This window comes from Ischnura elegans, chromosome 10 (genome assembly GCF_921293095.1).
Source record: "Ischnura elegans chromosome 10, ioIscEleg1.1, whole genome shotgun sequence".
NCBI classification, from domain to species: Eukaryota; Metazoa; Arthropoda; class Insecta; order Odonata; family Coenagrionidae; genus Ischnura; species Ischnura elegans.
In genome coordinates, this window is record NC_060255.1 from 1 (window position 1) to 6979 (window position 6979).

At 40.4% G+C, this 6979-nt stretch overlaps 1 long non-coding RNA gene across 1 annotated transcript; it reads left to right on the top strand.

Moving 5' to 3' along the window:
• The first annotated feature begins 2675 nt into the window (after positions 1 to 2675).
• On the top strand, positions 2676 to 6733 carry LOC124167258. Its single transcript, XR_006866645.1, has 3 exons — positions 2676 to 3294; positions 3389 to 3460; positions 5114 to 6733. It is a non-coding gene; the product is annotated as an uncharacterized LOC124167258 (long non-coding RNA).
• The last annotated feature ends 246 nt before the right edge of the window (positions 6734 to 6979 follow it).

Sequence of the window (6979 nt, forward strand, 5' to 3'; positions counted from 1 at the left end):
TGGAAAAGAACCAACCGAAACTCTAACTACAAAATATGACATTAACCTTGTTGTAGATAATTGCCGTAGCGTAAAAAACAAGCGCGCCGACATCGAGCATATTTTTCAGAACGCAGACGTGGTCATGGGAACAGAGAGTTGGCTTACGGAAGATAGAAGCGATAGCGAAGTTTTTTCCTCCACAGTATAAAATTTACAGATGCGATCGACGCAATAGAACAGGTGGCGGAGTTTTTATAGCAGTTGAATCACATTTACACAGTGCCGCCCACGAAATAATTGACAACGAAATAGAAAGCGTACGGTGTACAATTAAACAACGAAACAAAAGGAGTATTCACGTTTGCTCCTTTTATAGACCGCCGAACTCCGAAGTCGATAATATGTACCTTCTAGAAAATCAAATATCCGAATTTACTCAGAGAGACAGTAAAAGTGTAATAGTAATCGGGGGGGATTTTAATCTTCCATCCATAAACTGGGATACTTATACTTTAAAACCGAATTCAAGGAATAGAGAAATCAGCGAAGTATTACTCAGCATGCTTGCAAATCAATCTCTTGCCCAAGTAGTTGACAAGCCTACGAGAGGAAATAAGATATTATTGACGGTATAAGCGATCACAGAGTAATTTTTGCAACGTTAAAAATTGATGTAGTGTCAGCCGTAAAACCGAAACGCAATATTTATTTATTTGATAAATGCAACTTCATAAAATTTGGCGAGATGCTTAATGACTCCTACAAAAAATTCGTAGTTACATCAAAGGACCAAAGCACAGACGTAACATGGAAAAACTTCTTAGAAATTCTGCGCCAAGCAATAAACGAACATGTTCCGAAAAAACTGAAATGTGATAATAAGGAACCTCGCTGGTACAACAACGACGTCAGAAGGGAACTTAGGAAACAGAGAAAACTATACAACTTGTACAGAAAGTTCATTACGACACGTAATAAATTGAAGGAACTTGAAGCTAAAGAAAGTTACGCTGCACAACGCTCAATAACCAAGAAATCAATGCGCACTGCAATGCGAAAGTTTAAGAAAAGAGTACTTGGAGAATTACTTGAAGAGAATCCGAAATCATTTTGGTCGTACGCGAGAGAGCTTCAGGGAAAACATTCAACCGTAGATTCGTTATTTGATAAAGATGGTAAACTTGTCACCGAAAACATGGACAAAGCTAACTCTTTAAATTCCCACTTCGAAAGTGTATACACTACTGACGATACTCAATTCAATTTAGACATCCCACATACTGACGAAACGATGGAAGAAATATCTATACAACGTGATGGGATAACTAAACAACTACAATCCATTAAGAATAGTAAATCTCCGGGTCCGGAGGGAATACCCGCGCGTGTCCTCAAGGAGTTGGCTCCAAAGATCTCACCTTACTTAGAGATCATATTCAATTAGTCACTCTCCGAAGGGAAGTTACCGCTAGACTGGAAAATTGCAAGCGTTACGCCCATATTCAAAAAGAGAAACAGACATGACCCAGGCAACTACCGTCCGATTTCAATAACATCGATTATTGGCAAGATAGTTGAGCATATCATCCTTAGCAATATCATGACTTTCTTGGACAGACGTAACTTCCTCCATGACTGTCAGCACGGATTCCGATAAGGTAGATCATGCGAAACACAGCTCGCGCTCTTTCTTCACGACGTTTTAAAATCTGGTGAATCGAAAAGACAAGTTGACGCACTATTTCTAGATTTTAAGAAAGCTTTCGACACTGTACTTCACAACAAACTTTTATACAAATTACACTCATGCGGATTAAACGAGACAGTTGTAAACTGGATACGCGACTTTCTCAGAGATCGTAAACAAAAGGTAGTTCTTGACGGAATTAGCTCTGAGGTTGTAAAAGTTACATCAGGTGTTCCACAAGGAAGCGTAATCGGCCCCCTGTTGTTCATTATATACATTTATGATCTCTGCTCCCGCATTAGCAGTAAAATACGTTTATTTGCTGACGACGCTGTCATCTATCGCGAAATTTGTGATCACTCTGACTATGAAATTCTATCATCTGACCTGAACAACGTTCATTTGTGGAGCCAAGAGTGGGGACTCAAACTTAATCTGAGCAAATGCATGGCGTTACATTTCTTGCGAAATTCGTCCAACTCAAACCATGTTTATGCAGTGGATGGTATTAACATAAAGGAAACAGACGAAGTGAAATACCTGGGAGTTACGATAACCTCGAACCTCACGTGGGGTACACATATAAAGCATATTTGCGGCATAGCCCTGAAGAAATTAGGATTCGTCAAGCGTATTGTGGGAAGATTTTCGGTTGAGAATGTGAAAGGTGCTATTTCGCTCTCGTCCGACCGCACCTTGAATATGCAGCGAGCGTATGGGATCCCGTGCAGAAAAACTTAATCCGCGAACTGAATAAAATTCTAAGGAAGGCTGCGCGTTTCGTCAAAAACTGCTACGGACGTACAGACAGCGTTACCCAGATGTTAAGGCGAAAGGTGATTGCCCGGTAAACGCGTTTTCTAATTTAAGCGGTGATAATGAAAATATCGGAGTGAAATTTTCGCCATTGCATAAAAGTTAATGTATATGTTCTCTCTAGCTTATCCAAATTTACATAAAGTGGAAATTGCAATTTTAGCACGTAGGAATTAAGTGAACGCATTGTGTTAAGCAAAAACCAATCACAACGGGAAATACCCAGCTACGTTAATAGTCAATTGCGAGTTTTAAAACCAAGAAATACACATGCATTAAGTCATAAATTGCCGAATAATAATGACTAAAACAGGAGCCGTCGTAGGGCGTCGCTTGCGGCGAGGTGAGGGTACTAGAAGGACTTGATCGCTCGGCAAGAGGAAGGGGAGGCAGCGGTAGCACGGCAGGGGGAGGGGTCGGGTAGGGGAAGGAGCGTCCTCCCTCTTTCTTCGAAGCTTTGAGCTGCTTGATGGACTTAAAGGGAGGTAACGAACGACTCAGGAGCGCACAGGATAAGAAGTAGCATCTTGCAGTCGTGTGATCTTGTCACTTCTAGACAACTCCGAGAGAGTTATCGAGTTTCGATTTCTTCGGCTGGGGATTCTGGTCGCACTTTCTTCGATCGTGCCCATGCGACGCTAATTTTTTTCATTGTTGAATTTTGGTTTTGCCTGAGTCAAACAAGAAAGCTTATCGATGGAAACTACTAATTCTAAGAGGGACTATCGACGCAGCAAAAAGGGAGCCTTATTCCTGTCGGCAAAGAGGAAGAAGAGGTCAGCATAAAGTATCAGGAAGTGGCGAGTGAAGTGAGTATTCAGATATGGCAATACAATGCATATATTATTATCTATTTGTAGCCAATTTTTAATATTTATTAACGTTTATCCACCGACTTTTCAGGAAATTAAGTACCACTGTAGATAATCCATAATATTTAGACCCAACTCATCATTTGAATTCTGAAGGCTTAATGTAAGTATACAGCTGTTATTTCACATTTTTTCTTTGAGTAATAGTTTAAATACGAATTTTTCTAATACTTATGAAATCATTCTCCATTACAAAATCACATACCCCAATCAAAGAAAATCGACTTTGTTGCTGTAGAATAAGTACCATATCTAAGTTCCAAAGGATGTTCTTAGAATTATTCTTAGAATTCCACTTCTTTACGGTAAGCAGGCTCATATTCCGTAAAGTTCTTTAGAAATAATATCCGTAAAATAAATTTATGTCCTGAGTAATACTTAATTTTCTATAACGCATGGTAATCGTATTCGGACTTCCTTTTGTGAAGCTTTGGAATAGACGGGATTTGGGAGGTGTATAGGGCGGACGAAAATAGATTGGTTGATAATTCTCTCTATGTTCTACGCTTCCTATATTATTGAAGGAAAAACTTAATTTTTCGCGTACCAAGTTCAAAGTAGCCTCCGCTGAGGTCTGATATTCTTCATTTAAAGTCTCATATTTGATCTTGAGACAAATTTAACTGCGCAGACGACAATTTAGCGAAAATCTATGTTTTTCCGCGGGTTGGCCTGTCAAATAAGAAGATAAAGATAAAATTTCCTTCCACTCAAATTAAGTATCTTTTATTTTAATTTTAGTCCATCCCGCTGTTGTATGCTTCAAATTATAGAGACAAAGACCAATCTTCCTAACACACACACACCGCACTTCGCACGAGCCTTGCGCGACCACACGGACCACATATCCTCCCATTTATCCGGCATGTGAGTCTCACTGCGCACTAGGGCTGGCAACGGCAGCGGCCGCTCGAACTGAGAGGGGAAATAGCGAGGGCAGGGGGACTGGCGTCAGGCAGTCGACACACCTGATCCAAACTCCAGCTCATATTCCGGAGTGTGGGATCATGTTACATGAATGGCTCAGAGCGTCTTGTCATGAGGATTCGTTCCACGTAATGGCTAGTCCAACTTGACAACACGATCGGAGTTAGGTTGAAATGCAAAGAGGGAAATAATTTTCACAATACTTTTGACACGCTAGATGACATACATGAATACATTTTATTTGGGATGAATAAATTACATCGTATGCTTTTGCTAGCAAGTTTGATGCAAATTAAACGCAATGAAGAATCCTTATTTTCTGTGTGATAAAGACTTCGTTTCTAGCGGACACAATCATGCACAAGGGACACTGCTAGAAAATAATATTTTAGCCTTGTTAATTATGGCTAAAAATTTGGCAATTAAGTACAATTCACTACTAGTTCAAACCCATCCAAGACGCCTTTATGAAGTATTGTCTTGCGCCAGATTCAATGAAAGCTTTTCCCTAGAGGTTATTTGAGACGAAAATTCGTATAGTTTCGCTGCACGATGGACAGAATACTCTCGGGATACATCACCTTCTGAAGAAGAATACTTTTACCCCAGGTTAATAAATACCTTGAATCCGTTCACGTTCGCTGTAGCTTTGAGCATTTGGCGTGCTGAACTCAAAGTTAATTAATTACGTTATTTCAATGATATAATTCCATCTGGGAATTGCAGCACACCCTTAGTTTATAATTTTCTAAGCTGCTTTATATGCTATAATTGCTGCATATAGTACCTACTATTGCTTTAATACATATGGATTTGTTTTGTATTTCAGGGACTCATTGGACTTAAGTACAGAAGAAGTGCATAATCCGGGTCTTGATTCAGCAATCAGCCTGATTAATGGGAGATTTATCGTTGACAGACAGCATTTCTTGAGAGAAATTCGATCTCTTGAATTCCATCGAACGACGTGCCTACTAAGCAGTAATGGATATTTCAGACTATTGTCTACGTCCACAAAATCTCTTGTTTGGCGCTTGGATTTTCAGTGTCCTTTTTGTAAATTGAAAAGGACAGTATTTAGCGAACCCAGCCACCAAGATGTGGAAACTGAGGAGAAAATTGGGGAAAACGTAAATACTTCCTTAAAAATTGCAGACAGTGCAGTTTGGGGGTTTATGTCAACAGGAGGAGGGCATGCCAACTTAGAGGAGGCATTCTCTACCATAGGAATGCGTAGTATAGACAAGGCAACCTTCGGAAAATGCGAAGAAAAATTAGGATAGGTAAGGCTGATAAATGTGTGATTGGGCATCGCACTAAAAGGTTGCTTCACTTGGATGTTAGAAATAAATATTGTTCCATGTGCGCCTATTTAGAAAAAATAGGGGAATCGACTACTCGTGAGAAATGCTATAAAAATTGGAATTCCTCCTCGGGGGCTATGGAAGCCGATAAGGTTGTCAATGCATTTAGATCTAGCATGAAGCTGCATGGTTTGGAGTATCATTACCTTATTGGAGATGGCGACTCCACTGTAATGAAAAAAGTGAGGAAATTAGTTCCATAAGGTAGACATGTCAAAAAAAAATGGAATGCGCTAATCATGCTGTGAAGTGCTACACCAAAGCTTTATTTAAAATTGTTGACGAAGGGCCCGATTTAAAAGCCATTTTAACGAGACAAAAAATTCTGCGATTAAAAAAAGCAGCTCGCGGAGCCATTGCGCATAATTCTACAACAGGAAATAGCGTTGAATCCTTAATTAATGACTTGAAAAATGGACCTAAGCATGTGTTTGGGAGTCACGCACAATGCCGGGATTACTTTTGCGAAGCTGCTGACAGGCACCTGAAGACTTTCAGTGCCGAAGAAAATGCTGGCCTAGAAAAAATTGAGTTGGCTTTGAAGCCGCTTGTGCGCAAATCAGGGCAGTTAATTACCAACGACACTAGTAATCATGCGGATAATTTTATGTCACTCGTGGCCAAATTTTCCGGTGGTAAACAAGTGAACAGGAGAAAAAGGGGGTCATACCAACACAGGGCTTATGGTTCTGGTCTCGATTTCCAGGTTGGCCTATGTGGAGGTATTCAGCTTGGTAAGTTCTCAGTGGAAAAAGTCCCCACAAGGTGTTTAAATTTACTTACCAGCGAAGACTTCGGCGTGTACAAGCAGTGCAGAGGTGTTTAGCCAAGAAAGGCGTTTATAAACAAAAAAAATCTCTCAAAGAAGAATGATGGAGCTGATTATGGTGAAATGTGGACATGGACAACGAAGAATTGCAGAGAGAAGCGGCCGCACTAATGAAATCATTGGAAGTTAATCCAGCTTCAAGAAATAGACTGGAGAAAGAAACTCAGGGTCAATCGGAGCAGGAAAGATGGTGGGAAGAGGAAGAATCGCCTATCGTCGTCCAACTTCGGTATTATCTGCAAAAGGCGCACGGCAAGTAAATGGGTCCCGATTGTGAAACGCCTTCTGTACAGCACTAAGTTCACCAATGAAGCGACTCAGTATGGGAAGATGCACGAAAAGGAAGCGATAAGGAAGTACGAGCAAATCTCAGGACGTCGAGTATCGCCATCGGGATTATTCATTGACCTAAATCAATGTTTCCTTGCCGCTTCTCCGGATGGCATAACCGATGACGGTGGCATTATTGAATTGAAATGTACCAAGTCGGCGGAAAATTTAA